We start from the raw sequence: 18,157 nt of genomic DNA, 5'->3' as shown, positions 1-18,157 counted from the left end.
CAATTCCAGCCAACTCCCTTCATGCCAGAAGCAAGCCCAGAGTTGTGTGACCTTATGTTTTTTTCAATAGAAGCAGAAAATGTAGCTTTTTATATGAAATCTCCCCAGTTTAAAATGTTGGTCATAAATTAAACTTTTAAAACACAGCACAGAATAAACAAAATACATTGATGAGCTGGATTTGGTACAGGGACCACCACCTTATCACTTCTACTCACAACTCAAGGAGTGACTCTGAAATTATCATTTCAGACAGGCCAGTGCTAAAGACATCTTTGAGATGGTTGGCCTTGTGGTGTTTCTTCTCTGCCTACCTGTGCGTGTTTATGGAGCCCTGCAAAGATTTACAAGTAGAGGATTCATATCCTTATCAATTCATGCATTCAAGTATTTACTGAACCATCATTATTTGTGATGCTTTGTGCTAAGCTGGGCACACAGACAAAAATCAAACATCACACCTACCTTCAAGGAGCATGGAAAGGGAAAGAGAGACCAAATCGATCATTATTCCAAATAACTATTTAATCACAACTATGGCGAACTAAAAACAAGACAGGAGCAAATTTTTCCTCGCTCAGGTTTTTGGTATTTTTTTGTTTAGTTTACTTGAAGAGAGAGCTAGAAGGGGGTCACTATTTTGGGGAACCCAATGTGGAACCTGAATATTCTCATCTGGATTCTCAGCCTCAGTGCAACTTGGTCAGTACTTTCCTCTTCTCTTCCTTTACTTTCATTTCAGGGACTTTTCAAGGAATACAGTCTTATTGGAACATTCTGATGCCAACTGCTCAGGCTGCAATTCCCTAGCCCATGGCTACTCTACAGGGAGGAATAAAAGCCTGCCTTTGGCTGGAAACTTGTACCCTGGCTGGAATGGTAATAAGACCCTGGAGTGCCTGGGTGGCTCAGATGGTTGGGCATCTACCTTTGGCTCAGGTCATGGTCCCAGGGCCCTATGGTCGAGTCCCATGTTGGGTTCCCCACTCAGTGGGGAGTCAGCTTCTCTCTCTCCCTGTGCCCCTCCCTGGTCCCCACACTCATGCTCGCTCTCTCGCTCTCTCTCAAATCAATAAAATCTAAAAAGAAAAAAAAAGACCCAGAAATTCTTTTTAAAAGATTTTATTTATTTATTCATGAGAGACACGGGGGGGGGGGGGGCGGGGGGAAGTCAGAGACACAAGCAAAGGGAGAAGCAGCCTCCATGCAGGGAGCCCAACGTGGGATTTGATCCCAGGACTCCAGGATCATGCCCTGAGCCAAAGGCAGACACTCAACTGCTGAGCCACCCAGGTGTCCCAAAGACACAGAAACTTGATGCCCTTTCTTCATTTTTGTCCTTATACAAAGCTGGCTATCCTAGACATGGGACACCCACCTAAGTTACCAGGACAGCTGTCAATCTTAAGACTCCTGTGTTAGGTTTCTTTGTCATTGGTCTAATGTGATCTCCTCCATATCTCTGGTCTAGCCACTTCTAGCCATAAAGCCTCTGCTTGGAGCTAGTGGAAACCAGTACCCGACTGAATTAAAACCCAACAGGGACCCTTTCCTAGGGAAGGCAGCTGTAAAAGACTACATGTGTTAGAATGTCACTTAGACCAGGATGGATTTCTAAGTTTACTACTCTTTGTCAACATCTCCTACTACTTAAATTACAACATGGAGTAATTTCCCCTTGTAAAACTTTTCTAGTGTTTTCCCTGGATTAAAAATGGCATGTTCGGCATGGCATGGTATATCAGTCCATTCACTGGCACCCATTTGTAGTCTAGAATGCAATGGAGAAGCAGGGCAGGAGGGGAACGGGGGGCAATCCCTACTACAGGGCAAGGTAGTGTTCACAGCAATTTCATTTGAGGGACACCTCCATTTGTTTGGACACTAGGAACTTCTGACACATCCTACGAGGGACACCACTCAATAGTTGGGGGGGGGGCGGATTTTTTTTGTAATGGACCTTCTCTACTTTTCTAGGAGCATGGGATCTCCTTCTCTCAGCCCCCAAGGAATGTCCCTTGGATGCCTTTTAACCTACTGTAAATGATTTGGATTGCAAGATTTAAGAAAAGGCTGATCTTCTGTAACACTGAATGGCCTCAGTACTCTTAGGAGTTGAGGAAAAATGACCCATTAATGGGACATTAAGCTTCAATATGTTTTATCAGATCTCTTCTGCAGGGCAAATGGATGGAGGTACCTGTGTTCAGGCATTCAGGACCCTAAATTAGGCCCAACCTAAGGGCCTCTTGCAGAATGTGTCTGGCCACTAACCAGGCTAGTGAGCCCCCCTCCTGATATACTGGATGATAATTGTCTAAACAGGTGTCCTCCTAATAAACTCAGGTTGCTGGAGGAAACACAGGTCATCCCTGATGAAGGGGGTGCTGACTCTCTCTCACTGTTACTTCTCCTAATAGACCCAGGTTATCCTCATTGTCTGTGGGGGCTTCTTCATTCATTTCCTCGGTTAATGGCTATGCTAAGGAAAGCCAATTGTCTCTGGTTAGTCTGCCTCAGGACAGGGACTTTAAGGAATGTTTCCGAGCAGCTGCCGGAACACCTTCTGTTTCCAGGAAGTTCCCAGTCTTCTCTGGCCCAACATGGACCTGCCTATTTTTATTTGTTGATGCAAAAAAAAAAAAAGCAAAACATGCATCTGTTCATCTGTCCAAGCTGATGAGCTTTAGAACTGGGAGTCCTCTTTCTCTGCCCTCTGTACTTTTATCCACCCTCCAGTCTTGCTGGTGGCACCTCACCTTTTCTGCCTTCCCCCTCTCCCTAGTCCTGTTTCTGCACCACCTCAAGTGTGGCCTGCATAACTGGCTCCTATACCATCCTGGATGCCTTCAGCACCATTGGCTCCTGCTCCTCCTATCCTCACTATCATTGAGCCCATCCAGGAGAATAGAATTCTTTAAAAAGTGATTGGAGGGGCACCTGGTGGCTCAGTCAGTTAAGTGTCCAACTCTTGATTTCAGCTCAGGTCATGATCTTATAGTCCTGGGATTGAGCCGTGTGTCGGGCTCAGCTTGTCTCCCTCTCCCACTGCCCCTCGCCCTGCTCATACTCTCTCTTTCCCTCTCTCTCTCTCTCTCTTAAATAAAAATAAATAAATATATATTTTTAAAGTGATTGGAAAAGTCAATAACAACAGCTTCCACTGAATCAGCACCTACTATGTGCCCATCGCTGTGCCAGACACCTTAAATATGATTTCTTTAACTTCCAAACCAAGCCTGCAGGGGAAATATTATTGTAATTTGCTAAAGGCAAAACACTAAGTTGATAGAGATTGAGCTGCCCAAGGTCAAACAACTGAGTGAATGGCAGAGGCAAAGCTTTATGCCACATGTGTCTCATTTTACAGCTTATAGTCTTTCAGCGACCCAATGCTATCTCACAGCAACACTAGAACCAATCACTACCAAGTGAAAACTCCCTATCCAGACTTCCAGCCATGACAGCAAACTACACCCAACAGGTGTGTTGACTCAAAAGTGATAGAAATTTATGTTTTTCACATGTGTGACATTCCAAAGCAGTTTTCCCAAACAGCAGGGTAGCTCTTACCAAACAGTAACTCAAGAACCCAGAACTTTATATCTTCTGGTTTCACCATCTTCAAAAACGGAATGGCCTCCAAGATTAACAAGGTGGGAAAAGAACAAGGAGGATTGTGGGTGGGAGGTTTTTATGGGCAGCATAGGGGGCAGGCCACATCATTTCTGTTTACATTCCATTGGCTACACCTCAGTCACATGGTGATGCCTAGTGCAAGGGAGGCTGGGAAATGTGGTCTGTGAGCCTAGAAAGAAAGGAAACAAATTTGGTGATCAGCCAATACTCCTGCCATACTGCTTCCCAATAAATCCAATAATTCTGGCTGTATCTTTTGAGTACTTGCAAAAGTTCACTGAAGCTTACCTTCCCTTCTGGAGCATTCAAAGAGCTTTTATTCATGTGCCTTACAGTTTTATATTTACATTGATAGCTATTTAAAGTCTGTATAAGTGTTTGACACTATCATTATCTTGCATGCTTCACAGAGGTTGGAGTCTCAGGGAGAGACCTGCTTTCTTTTCCATGGATTAGAAATGAATACAGCCCCCTATGCAATCTTGCCAAGGACTAAGAAAACGATATAAAGAATGAAAAGCTTTCAAAAGGAAGATATTACTCATGTAGTCATCCAGGACTAGGTCTGCAAAGGAGATATGAAAATACCATAAGCCAATTTCAAGCAAATGTCATCCAAGACTCTTAAGAGGTTCCCTCTTGTCAAGTTTCCCTTTATGACACATTGAAAATTTTAGGGTACATTAATAAATCATGATTTGCCATTTCCTTCCAAAGGCCTCCCTATTGTGAAATTCCAAGTAGCTAATCCCTAGAACAATATCTTTTAGAAGATTTTCCTAAGTATGTCTGCATTTATTTTATGTTGCCCTTTATTTAAAGAAAGAACTTTTGCCCTATTCCTTACCAGCAAAGGATGCACGATGAAATGGGGTAGTTCAGGGTTTTTTGGTTTTGGTTTTTTAGGGTTGTTGGGGTTTTTTTTTTTTACTCATTTGGGGAATAAATTACACACAGACTTAAATGCTTCTCCTACAAGGGGAATTACTCCAACTGTGTTTCATGGAATACTCTTCCTATGGATGTTAATGTATGTTCTGAAAGAAAATAGGAAGCAAAGAAAGGATTCTGGAGAAAAAAATAGGGCAGGACAAACTGGGTTAAAGAAAGATAAAGAGGTTTCTTTACTGCAGGACTTGTAGAACCTTTTGTATGATAATGGTGGACTGAATATTGAAGAGAGGGCACAGGTTGACTCTGAAGATGGAAACAGTTGTTATCCTTTCAAATAGAAGATACCTCTAAATGCTTTGCATTTATCTTTATATCATCCTTCTGAGTTTGAAAAACAAAGGTCTCAGCTCTGCTCAAAATACTCCCAGATGGGATATTGGATACATTTCCTGATCACCGACTATAAGTCATGGATCAGAAAAAAAAACTCTTCATTCTATTAAGTTAAGAACAGCAACTTTGGAGTTGAAAGACCTGGGTTCAAAGCCTTGTTCTTCCACTTGCCTTTTTTGTAAAACTAGTCTTAGTATCACTTCTCCATGCTTCATTTCCTCACAGGTGAAATGGGGATTATAATAGTACCTACTTTATGAAGACATAGAAAGAATTAAGTGAGACAAACTCTGTAAAATATTTAGTAGGGTTCCTGGCATACATGAGTTACCTCCTCTCCAGATATATAAGCCATTTGTCATCACCACTATAGCATGTATTTCCCAGATTTATATGGCACAGGTACCTTTTAACACAAAATGTGCATTAGCATCTCAAGGAACTCTGCAGATCCAAGTCTGGGGAATGGCTAAGTAAGAGGGCATCCTATGAAAATGACATCCTGTGATGTCATCCTGTGATGATGACAGACCACAGGGGAGTCTGAGGGATCCAGAGGAGATGCACCCAAGACCTCAACATCATGCATGTGAGCTCTCTATCCACCTTTCAGAATCCAAAATGGTACATCTGGAGATGGTGCCAACTTCACGGGTCCACCTGCAAAGTCCTGGTGTTGGGGGCCTTCTGCTCACCACATTCCAATCCCATCCAGGAACTACAAAGTTTGGAAATGACCGTTCTTTGTTCAAAATGAGGATCTTCTGGCTGAAGATCACATGGGACTGTCAGAGCCCACAAACCACCATTATATCTAGCACTGAAGTCAATGCTTCTCTGTCAACTCCTAGAGCTTACTCTGCTCCAGTGGTGGAGGGCACTCTTCCCCTTTGAGCCTGATCCAGTTTGTCTGCTCCAGGTTCTCTGAGTGATGAACTCCCACCAAAGGCAGTTATAGCAATTTGAGTTTCAATGCATGTCCAGAGTAAAATTATAGTCATCTCACTCTTGAACACTTCTGATATGCCAGGCAGTGTACAAAGCACCTGAAATGCACCAATCTCATTTAATCCTTACAAGAACTCTATAAGATAGGGTCTATTATTGTGTCCATGTCACAGATAAAGAGAGAGGTTTGAGTTTTTTTAAGATTCTTAATTTATTTATTCATGAGAGACACAGACAGAGAAGCAGAGACATAGGCAGAGGGGGAAGTAGGCTTCCTGCAGGGAGCCCAATGTGGGACTCAATCCCAGGACCCTGGGATCATGACCTGAGCTGAAGGCAGACACTCAACCACTGAGCCATCCAGGCACCCCAAGAGAGAGAGGTTCTAAGAGATAAAACGACTTCCTCAAGTTCTCAGGGTAAGTTATGATCTGAACTCAGGCTAGGTCTCCTGAATTTGGTTCATCTACTTCCCACCATCGCCTTTGTCTCATAGTTTCCCTCTGTCTCCTGCCTGTTCTCTGCCGTGATCTCCAAGAAAGAATTGGATGGATTTAGGCAAGCAGAAAGAATGCCAATTGGACATACTGGATTTCAGAAAAATAGCTTTCTGTTCACTGATGTTCAACAAACTGGCTTACTTCCAGCATCAGAAATGGTACTTGGTGGGTTATTCAAGAAAGCCAAAGTTAAGAATCATAAAACATAATGCATTCATAGCTTATGTGTTTTAGTTTAACCTCAAACAAAGCAATGTCATTTGTTCGCCAATCTTTTGAAGTAGGAGAGGTCTTGTCTTGGAGCGCTGGAGTCTTAATGGAATTCCCTTCCCTTTTTTTGCCATAAATCACAACTGTAATATATTACTTCTGATAGCCAATTTCAATCTGTTTGGAGTGGTGGACTTTAAAGAAGGCACATGTGAAAAGTAAACTGCTGCATGCTTCTAGATTTTTGTGATTTTCTTTTTTTTTTCTTTCTTTTTTTTTTTTAGTTTTCCTAATCTCTTAGTTTTCATCCCCTGGTTTCACAGCATTTCTTTGCAACTCAACTTTTCAAGCCTTTTCAAAGCATTTAACATAATGTTCATGGAAACAACTCCTCTCTTTTAACTCCTGTATTCATCTGTGATTTGTAATATTTAATCAAACTACACTTAGAACAGAACAAAATGTAGGAACAACGATTTTCCCCCAGATATCTGCCCAGTTCATTCCCTTGCTCAAATGTTATCTTCTCAGTAAAATAAAATTGCAACACTCCCTTCCCTGTTTACTTTTCCCTCTGGCACTCATAATCATCCAAGATACAGAACAGCTTATTTCTTGTGTTTATTGTTGTCTAACCTTATTAGAAAGTAAGTGCCATGAAGACAAAGATTTCAGTCTATTTTGTTTGCTAATGTGTGTCTAGGGCCTCGCACATAGTAGGTCCTCCATAAATATATACTGAATGAATAAATGAATGAACAAAATGGCAGCCATGATTTCAGCAGATACCAAAGAAATCTTGAGAACCTCATGTTTTAAGACGAGCCACTGAACTCTGAGGTCAGACACCCACCTCAGAGGCTCACTGAGAGAAGTACAACCTGACCCCACAACCCCCCAACTCTCCCAGTCTATAAAAGAAGACAGACCTACAGCATGGTGAGTAATGACAGGTGACCCCTAACCCTCCCTACAGTGTGAGATGATGGGGGGGTACTTTTTGCCCATCCTGAGGTCAGAGATTTTCTCTGTGCTTTGGTTTCCTATAAATTTTCTAGAATGTGCCTCGGTATTGATTTTTTTTTTTTTTATATTTATCCTGCGTAGGGTCTGTAGGGCATCTTATGATGGCTTGATACCTTTCATCAGTTTTGGGGAAGGTCTTTGTCACTATCTCAACAAATATCTCCTTCTGCCACATTCTCTTTCTCTGTCCTTGGGACTCCAGTTCGATCTTCTCATCTTCCTTCTCTCCCGAACACACCATCCTTTTGTCTTCCTATTCTTGATTCACAGTATTTTCTTCTGACTCGTCACATGCATAGTAAGCAGAGCTATTCTCAAGTGTGTCTGATAACTTCAATATTTGGAGGTTCTGGGGGTCTGTTTCATTTGCTGTTTCCGCTAGTTGTTATTTAGTTTGCTCATCTCTTCATGTGCCTGATTATGGTTTTATTGGATGCCAGAAACTGCATTTGTAAACCTGTTTGTGAAAATAATCTGAGGCCTTAGGATGATGTTATTTTTCTCCAAGGATAATTTATATTTGCTTCTTCCAGTTTTCCGTAGGAACCAGCAGTCTGGGGTCACCTCGATACAAATGCAGGGATTGAGATGAGCAGTTGCTGAACTACCATCCCTGCAAGAGCCTGTCTATTTTCATTTCACCTTTACTACTAGGGTGCAGCCCTTTGGGATTCTGTTCAAAATTAAGGAGGGTTCACCAAGGCTCTCTTCCCCGGACAAGTACAGAATTCCAATCCCTGTGCCCTGACCCTACGAGGCTGCTAAAATTCACACAGAGCCTCTTTGCTGCTTATCACACCTGGAATTGCCAGATACTGGTCATCTCCCTAGAACTCCAGCCTCCCCAGATTCTGGTCTATTTTTACTATGTCTTAGCCCTATAATGTCTTGAAGCACTGTGTGTGTGTATGTATACATATATATATTATACATATATAAATTATATATTTATCTGCCTAGTGGGGGGACTGGTCTAAATTACCTTGTCTGCCATTATCAGAAGCAGAAATGTCCTCCTTACCTATGTCAGGGTCTGGCTAGGGTGAGGCAAGTGAGGCACTAGAGTGTGCCATTTGAGGATACACTCACTCTCAGGTCCATGAAATGCAGACCTGAGAGTGAGCACATCCTTATACTGTGCACCCCAATACCTTGCTTGCCTTAGCCTCAACCCAGTCCTGATCTACGTATGTCTGCAGAGGTTTAAATACCTAGACAGACACTGCTAGGTGAATTTACATCTGGAAAGTGGGCTGGGAGATACAGACTTGACTTGCTCTTTATTCACTTCTAAATTGTTTGGCTGTTGGGGATGACTGGGTGGCTCAGTGGTTTACCGTCTGCCTTTGGCCCAGTGCTTGATCCTGGAATCCCGGGATCAATTCGCACATCAGGCTCGCTGCATGGAGCTTGCCTGTGTCTCTGCCTCTCTCTCTCTGTGTCTCTCATGAATAAATAAATAAAATCTTAAAATTGTTTGGCTGTTCTTACAAACCCAGACATTACTGTTTACTGTATGCTAAGTGCCTGACATGCCTCGTGCCATCTTTATCCCTGGTTTGCCTATGAGGAAACAAAAGCACACAGAGATTAAATGACTTGTCCATGTTCTCCAAACTGAATGACGATGGAGTCAGGTTTTGAACCCAGCCAAGTTCCTAAGTCTCTATGTCCAATACACACATAGCTACCCATTATGGGTCCTGTTAAAAGTGCCAAATTACTTTTGCAATTTAAAAATATAGTGTAATATAAAATAGTATCTTAATTAATAGTATATAAATATATTTTATACATCAAAATATATATTAAAAGGCATTCTTATGTCCAAAATTGCAGGACTTCCAGCCCATCCTGCAACAGTGAAAATCGGGAGTCCACAGCCCCTCTACACTTCCCATCCCTGGCCTTTTCACGCTCCCCAGCACAGAGGAAAAATGGCCCAGGGCCTGTTCTCAGACATGTCCAGGGCCCCGACTACTGCCCAGGCCACATCGGTCTGCCTGTTGTTACCATGTCAACTCAGGCCTTTGTCCACGACACGGTGCCCGACTCCCATTACTCACTCTGTCCTTTCCTGTCCAGCTGTGCCAATAAAATGATTTATCAGCAGGAGCTCAGGACAGGCTGCCAGGTTCTGGGCAGAGGAAGGAGGCATGGGAACTGCTTTATGAAATAAAGGGCTGGCACCCAAAGGACACACTTCACAATTTCAAATCCTTTCCCACAAGTACTGAAAGTTGTATTCATTCATTCATTCACCCATTCATTCAACAAGTATTTACTGAGGACCTAGAGCTGACCTAGGCCTGTGGAATAGGGTGGTATGTGAGGAGGTGAGCTCTCTGCCCTCTTGGGAGTTCACAGACCTATGGGAAGGCAGGCGAAGATCAAGTCACTTATGGGTACATTCAAATAAGCAAGTGGTGTTACTAAGGCAAGAAGCAGAGCCTCCACTAGCCCAGGAGTCAAGAAGGCCTCTCTAAGGAGGTGATTATTCTTGAGCTGTGATCTGAAGGCAGAATAGGAGTCAACTCCACCAAGACAGAGGGGAAAGCGTGCCAGGTGGATGAACATAGCACAAGCAAAGTCCCTGAGGTCAGAAGGAGCTTGGAATTCATGAGATCTATAAAAGGAAGCATGGCCAGCAAGCAGAGAAGGGTGTGGGAGCAGAGAGGAGGAGGCTAGGGAGGCAAGCAGGGATCCAGTGATGCACAGCTTCACAGGCTTTGTAAAGAAGCTGGTCTTTATGCAAAAGAGCTTGCAAAAAATCATTGGAAGATTGTAGACAAAGGCACGTCAGGATCCTGTTTGCATTCTAGGAAGAACACTGAGGAAAACAGATTAGGAAGGGACCTATGTGAAATGAGAAAAGCCATTTAGGAACCTCGAACAGTGCTTTGCAGATGATCTGCAGGGAACAACTACTTTTCCTTCAATCCATCATAAATCTATGCTTTTGTAAAATACAACAAAAATTCGCTTGGATGTCACAGCAGCATCAAATTGCTATAGAAGTCATAAACCACTTCTGATTTCTTGACTTATTGTGAACCAGTAAGAGTTTGCTGACTGTCACTAGTACCTAGATGACAGTTTTGAGTGGCACTGGTGTAGCATGAACGAGGTCCCCAAAACAGGCTCAATTGTCCACCGAGAGAACAACTCTATTTTCTAGAACCTGGCTCAGTTTGACACCTGGTCTCTGTTCAACCTCATGTAGGAAACAGTCTCAGGCCTTCCGAGTAAACCTGCAGGTTACTACTCCTACATAGTTGAGTGTTTACTCTCCTCCCTCCCTCCTCACCCTCCTCCATCCTGGCACATGTCAGGGAGCTCATACACACTGCAGCCCTGGTGGTCTTGGTAAAGAAGAGGCTGCTCCATTTGATCTGTATTTGCCTCTGCCCAGTACCCATTTCTGTCCTAGATATAACTTGCCACTTCTGTTCTTGAACTCGTCTTCCCTCCTGCACTGACCTTTGGTCTTGCAGCCTCTTCTGGTCCTCAGCTATTTAGTTCATCAATGCATCCTCTGCTGCACAAGTTACATCATCTTGGGCCCAGCCCTTCCTCCCTCCATCCCTCCTCTGGGCTGACTCCCTTACCATCCCCCTTTCCTGGGGCCACACACAATCCCCTGCTTTTGTCAAGCTTCCCTCTGCCCAGCACTCCTCCCAGCCACCCCTGACCTTTAGCTCTCTTGCCACTGAACAAAACACAGCTGCTGATTATCAGAGTCGCAGCAGGCACAAACAAGACACAGGTGTCTCTTCACCCTCAGATCCCTGTACTTAGAGTGTTACCCCAAGAATTCAACCCAAGGAGGTAGAGTGAGCACACTTATGTAAAATTCTCTCTCTTCCTCCTCTTCAAACTCACCCTTAGATAGAAGGAGGGGAACTGGATCTGGTTAACGCTGATTTCCTGAATCCTTCTGCCTCACAGCTAGGTCCAAATTTGGATTCAAGAGGTGATAAACCATCACCCTTATTATCAGCTCCGATTCCACAACCCACTCCCTGGGGTAAGGATGGGAGTGCTGCTTGCAGATATTTCCAGTTCTGCTTCTTTCATTGTTCCTTTGCTCCTGTGAATTAAATGTGACTCTACAACTACCTAGGGCCGGTAAGATGGGAGCGGGAGTGACACCTGGCACTCCTGAGAAAGCATGTTTTTGCTACAGAGGAATCTCCTCCTGCAGCAGTTATAGAAGCATGTTTTCTTGTGCTTGATATGAAAGATTCATAAGATCAAAGCCGCCAGGAGGACAGCAGCCCCAGAGCATCACCATGACTGCAGCCAACTTTGCATGAGTGCAAAGTAGGTCTCTGTTTTGAACCCACTGGTCTTCTGTTATAGCAGCAGAGCATTGCCTATCTTGACTAACACACCACAGTTCTGGTTCAAACAGAGGATGGCAAAGTTGAATAGAAAAGTAGTCCCTAGCTAATGTCTCAGCAAGTCACCCACCTTGTGGTAGTTGTGGCCATTCCCCAGGCTAAAATAATGGTGGCCCGGCTTGTAAAAGTGGCGGCAGCAAAGATGACAGAAGTGAATAGATTGGACAAGTCCTGTCAGGTCAGACTGAGGGGGATGACAAGAGGGATATGTCAGGTCATATCTTGGGTTCTGGCTTGGGAAATTGGGGAAGTGGCAGAGCCATTAAGTGACATATGAAACATTGAAAAATGAGCTGACTGCATGTCTCTGTCCCAGAGTTCTGAACATGGCAGGTCACAACAGTTGGGATGAATAGTCTTTATTGGGGTGCTCTCCTGACCCCAGTTTGCAAGCTTGAGCATGAGTTTTCTCAATTATGTGGCAGACAGACGCTCAGTGGAACAGCCAACAGGACTCTGCTGTAATCAATCCCATTTATAATCATCAGGAAAATAGCAAACTACAAGGAAGAATGCTGTACTCCAGAAACCACTGGCATTTGAGCACCTGACAGAGCTGCCTGTGCTGAGGGTTTGATGGATGAAGAAGACTGAGAAGAATGTCTGATTTAATTGTTTATTGTATCAACTAATTACATGGTATTCATTCATCAACACAGGATGGTGAGAGGGTCCCCTAAGCTTGAGACCCAGACAACTAGGTCTTGGTTCCAACTCTATCATTCATGATCCCCGGCAAGGTAATTCCTTGCCCTGGGTCTCCCTAACCCTATAACCCCAAGGTCCTTCACAGGGGTCCTATGCATGCCTTAGAGACTCATTAATGGGATGGAAGGATCCCCAGAAATTATAGTCAGCATATTGTTTGAATGTGCAGATGTCTACATACTAGAGAAGTGGGTCTATGACCTTCATCAGGGCTTGCAAAAAATTAAAAACCACTGAAAGTGGAAATGGACACACCCGAGGATTGTGAGGAATGAGGGAGAATACGCAGGAGGAGATTTGCTTCTAGTTCTCTTTTCCAAGGTGTCTTTAGGCCAGCCCAAATGCCAAATACCAAAATACTCAGGAACGGGGTAAGAAGAGAATAATGGAATCATTTGTGCACTATTCATCCAACAGCCATTTGTTGCAGGACCAGAAACTAGGGGTGTTGCAACAAAGAAACAATGAATGGAAGCATGGCAGAGGGGTGTGTGTGTCTGTGTGTGTGTGTGTGTGTGTGTGTGTGCCTGCATGTGTTTGTGCATGTGTGTATGCCCTGGTGTGTGTGTGAATGTATGTCTGTGTGTGTGTGTCTCTGTGTCTGTATGAATATATGTATGTGTCTATGTGTGTCTCTGAATAGGCCTGTGTGAATGTGCCTGGTGTGTATCCATGTTGTGTCTCTGTGTATGTCTCTGTGTGTTGGCGTATATGTACATCTGTGAAGGTATATCTCTGTGTGTCTGGGTCTGTCTGTATGTGTGTGTCTGTGAAGGTATATCTCCGTGTGTGTCTGCAAATGTGTGCCTCTGAAGGTGTCTCTGTGTGTCTATGTGTATGGATCTCTGTATGTGTGTGCTGGCCCTCGGGGCAGCTGTGGGCTGGGAGCCCATCACATGCTCTTCTCCACAAGAGTCCAAATCTGAAAAGCTTGGGGGCATCATGCATGTCACCGTTAAGAACAACTCACCCTGGAGCTGCAGGGCAGAGAAAGGGAGGCCAGGGAGTCAGAAAAGCCTTCAGGGTCTTCAGATGCAAACCTGGTTTACTGGGAGGGGCTGTCCCACCCCCTCCTCAGGAGGCTCCTCCCTCCACTCCTGCAGGGAGCCAGTGCTGCATTCCCAGGACCTGAAAGCCTGCTAGAAGTGGAATGCCACCATTTTTCCACACCTGCCCCGACCCTCTGTGACTACCTAAAATCTGACCTGCAGAAATTCAGAGTGATTGGTACATCTATTCACTGCAAACTGAAAAGACCAAATACGATCTTCCTGGACATACTATGGGATTACATCCTAATAAACCATCATAAGTTGAAACTATTTTCAGCCAGAAATTTAATATTCTTAACCTACTGAGCATCACAGCTTAGCCTCGCCTCCCTTACACATGCTCAGAATGCTCACATTAGTCTGTAGTTGGGCAAAATCATCTAACACAAACCCTGTTTTACAATAAAGTGTTGACTAGCTCATGTAATTTACTGAACACTGTACTGAAAGCGAGACACAGAATAGCTTTAAGTGTCATGGGCCGTTTGCCCTCCTGATCATGTGGCTGCCTGGGAGCCGTGGCTGCCTGCTGCTGCCCCACAGCACAAGAGTATACAGTCCCACAGATCGCCAGCCTGGGAAAAGATCCAAGTCCAAAATTCAAAGTACAATTTCAACTGAATGTGTATCGCTTTTGTGCCATCATAAAGTTGAAAAATCCTAAGTTGAGCCATGGAAAGTGAGGGAGTGTCTGTACTAGGGGCTTTCCCCAGTGCAAAGAACCATGACACTGCCTCTATTTGAGACTTGCGAGGCTGGCTTGGCACAGCACACAGAAATGGTGGGAGTGGTCAGAAGCAAGGCTCTGAAGTCAGAATGGACAAGTCTGAACCAGTGACCAGTGTGTGCCTCAGTCCCCTCATCTGTCCAATGGGATGAATGCAAGTACCTACCTCCTTGGGGTGTGTTAAGAGTCAAATGAGTTAAGACCTATAAGGGTTTGCAGTACTACTGGCACATAGAATTAAATAAATACCTATTATTATTACTGTTATTCATGAAAAATAGTTTCCTCATAGTCATTTGAAACTGTGCACTGCTGGAAGAGAAAGAGAGAGAGATGGCAAGAAAATAAGATGTTACACATCTACCCATTAATGATACCAGGCAAGAGAGGGTGAATCAATTTTTATGACACATTAGTATAAATATTTTATCATATTAAACTAGCTTGGACTTTTTCTCAACTGAAAGGCATTTCTTTCTCTCTTCTAAATTAACTATGCCATGTTTCACTTGAAAGGAAGAAAGGAAGGAGGGAGGGAGGAGGAGGTGAGAAAGGAGGGAAGGAGGGAAGGGAGGAAGGAGGGACAGACAAGGGAGGGAGGAAGGGAGGAGCTTTGCAGAAACTGCTCCCCCACAGTGACTGCTGTGTCAGTGCATCACCTGTATAGTGTCTTATAGGTTCCTAAGAATCTGCAGTTTACTAGCTTCCTCTGGCTGCCCGCAAACAGCCCCATGAAGCTTATATTCTCAGCTCCACTTTCCAGATGACAAGACTAAAGTTTAGACAGGCTGAGTAAAGTAGCTCATGGTTACCCTTAGGCAACCAAACCCCCAGCTCCTCTGATCCCTTGCCCAGGAGCACTGGGTCCTCCTCCCACTGCCTCTAGAAGTTCTTTACTTATTCATTCCACAGTCCTCAGAGTCTGTCCCTGTGAGCTGTGCTGCAGATACCAACATGAATGCACTGCTGTGGCTTCATGGAGGCAGCGTACAGTCCGGTTACAGGAGGCATTTCACGGGGCTATCCTCTGGAGTGGCCTTCTCCAATGTGAGGAATCCCAGAGCCATGGGAACGTGCACTCCCCTGGTCAAGTCCTGACTCCTCCACATACTGTTGTATGATTTTATGACCCAAATGACCTCTCTGGGAGCCACTTTCCCCAGATGACAAATGATGATAGTACCTACTTCCCAGGGTGGTGGTGCATCTTCCACAAAGCAATTCCTGCAGAAACACTCAGCCTGATCTGGGAGAGACTCCTTCTGAAAGGGAAACTTGAGATAGCCTCCCTGATGGGTCTGAATACCTTGAAAGGAGATTTAGACAACTGGCAAAGAGCTGGGGATTGAGTCTGGGGCAAGCGCGCAGATCACAAAGCCAAGGGGAAAACAGGCAATTATTAACTTGAGGGAAAAGGGAAGGTGTTGCAAAAGGGGAAAGCAATCTGAATCAACTGCAGAGTCAGCAATGCACCCCATTTACAGTTAGGGTAATACAAACACTGAATATTGATCCAACAGAAATTACAAAGGATCTGGGGGAGGGGGAGGGTGTCATGTTTAAAGGCAGAAGCCGTGGGGATGCAGAAAGGAAAGAAAGCTAAGTCCTCACTTTCCCGTGGAGAGAGGCCAAGGGATAGAGTCTGGAATGGAGTCATCAAAAAGGTACAATATCACCAGGCTATTTCGAGACCTGTAGGTAAACAAAATAACCCACCCTAAGGGCAAAGGTGGTGGCTTCCGGGGAGGGAGAGAGGGAGAGAGGGGCAGAGGAACTACTGTTTTGTATTACATGCTTTGCAAAACTAATTGAATCTAAACCAGGTATTCTCAACCTCAGCACCACTGACATTTAGGACCAGATAATGCTTTGTGCTAGGAGGTGTTTCGTGTACTGTAGGATATTTTAGCAGCATCCCTGGCCCCTACCTACCAGATGTCAGTAGCAAACTTATCACCCCCACTACTAACACCAATTGTGACAACCAAAAATGTCTCCAGACACTTCCAAATATTTGCTTGGGGCCAAATCACCTCCCTTCTTTCACTGAGAAACACTGACCTAAATTAAGTACATGTATAGCTTTAATTTTTTTAAAAAAATATTTTATGAAATGCTTACATAGTGACCAGTGCATGGTTAGCATTTTATAAATGCTAGCAAGGACTGTTATTTCCCTGACCTTGCCAGGACTGCTTTCTCAACCCACCCGTAGATATTTCCTGCCATACCCCAGTGAGCTCCTAGTCCTTCATATTTGAAGACAATACCACTGCTACTAATCATGTTAACAGAGATAGCAATAACAGTATACCATGTCTGGGATTAGCACAGTGGGGATCCCAGAAGAGAATAAGTACATTCACAGTAATACCTTGTTGCCAGGTTATTGTACATGATTAGTGGTAATTTCATCCTCATAAAAACCCAGAGAGGGAGGAGAGAGGATTCTTCCTCTCATGTTACAATGAAGAAACTGAGAATCAGAGAAGTTAAGCAACCTGCCTGAGGTCACACCTAGGAAGTGGAAAGGCCTTAGTTTCAAACTTAATTCTGTCTAATTCCAAAGCAAGTCATCCCCCACCACACTAGGGAGTCCCAACTTTTGCTATGTATGCATTAGAGTCAACTGAGAGATTTTTAAAAATAATGATGCCATGGGACATCTGGGTGGCTCAGTTGGTTAAGCACTAGTTCCTGGTTTGGGCTCAGGTCATGATCTGGCAGTTATGGGACTGAGCTCCAGATCAGGCTCCACACTCAGCAGGGAGTCTGTGTCAAATTCTCTCCCTCCCCTGCTGCTTCTATCCCTGCTCATGCGCTCTCTCTCTCTCTTTCTCTCTCTCTCTCTCAAATAAAGAAATAAAATCTTTAAAATATAAAATAACTAAAATAAAATAAAATAATGATGCCCAAAGGAGATAAAGAGGTCTAAACTTCCAGTTACAAAATAGGCAGCCTGGGTGGCTCAGCAGTTTAGTGCCGCCCTCAGCCCAGGGCATGATCCTGGAGACCCGGGATCGAGTCCCACGTCGGGCTTCCTGCATGGAGCCTGCTTCTCCCTTTGCCTGTGTCTCTGCCTCTCTCTCTGTCTCTCATGAAAAAATAAATAAAATCTTTAAAATAAATAAATAAATAAGTCACGGAGATGAAAAGTACAATATAGGGAATATAGTAAGTAAGATTGCAATAACATTGTTTGGTGACAGATGGTACCTACACTTACTGTGGTGAACACTGAGTAATGTATAGAACTGTTGAATCATTATATTGTACACCTGAAACTAATATAACACCGTATGTTAATTATACTTCAATAAAAGAAAAAAAGGCTTCATATTCCTCCCACTGAGATGATACAATTAATATCTTGCCATATGGCAAATATATAAGTTTTTGTACCATTTGACAGAAAGTTGCAGAATGAGTACTTTATTTTCAAATAACATGTTTTTCTGATCATATAAATAATATATGCTCAGTATGTAACTCTTGTAAACTAGAAAAAGAAAATGATCCTTCTCCAAAAGAAAAAAAAAGAAAAAGAAAACAAAGTTCACTCCCAACCCTGTCCCCAGCCAAAAAGGGATACCCAGACTCTAGACCAAACCAATGAACCAAAATCTGTGGGGGAGGGGCCCACACATCTCAATTTTT

The 18,157-nt window shown here is 43.8% G+C and overlaps 1 long non-coding RNA gene across 1 annotated transcript in view; it reads right to left on the bottom strand.

The window, feature by feature from the left end:
* Positions 1-1,148: 1,148 nt before the first annotated feature.
* Positions 1,149-18,157, bottom strand: part of LOC144299500 (uncharacterized) — a 53,776-nt gene continuing 36,767 nt past the window's right edge. The window contains exon 3 of the long non-coding RNA XR_013366208.1: positions 1,149-3,808. This is a non-coding gene — a long non-coding RNA (uncharacterized LOC144299500). The remainder of the gene's footprint in view (positions 3,809-18,157) is intronic.

Source organism: Canis aureus, chromosome 27, assembly GCF_053574225.1.
Source record: "Canis aureus isolate CA01 chromosome 27, VMU_Caureus_v.1.0, whole genome shotgun sequence".
Taxonomy (NCBI): Eukaryota; Metazoa; Chordata; class Mammalia; order Carnivora; family Canidae; genus Canis; species Canis aureus.
The sequence above is the reverse complement of the archived record's forward strand: the minus strand, read 5'-3'. Positions and strand labels throughout refer to the sequence as shown.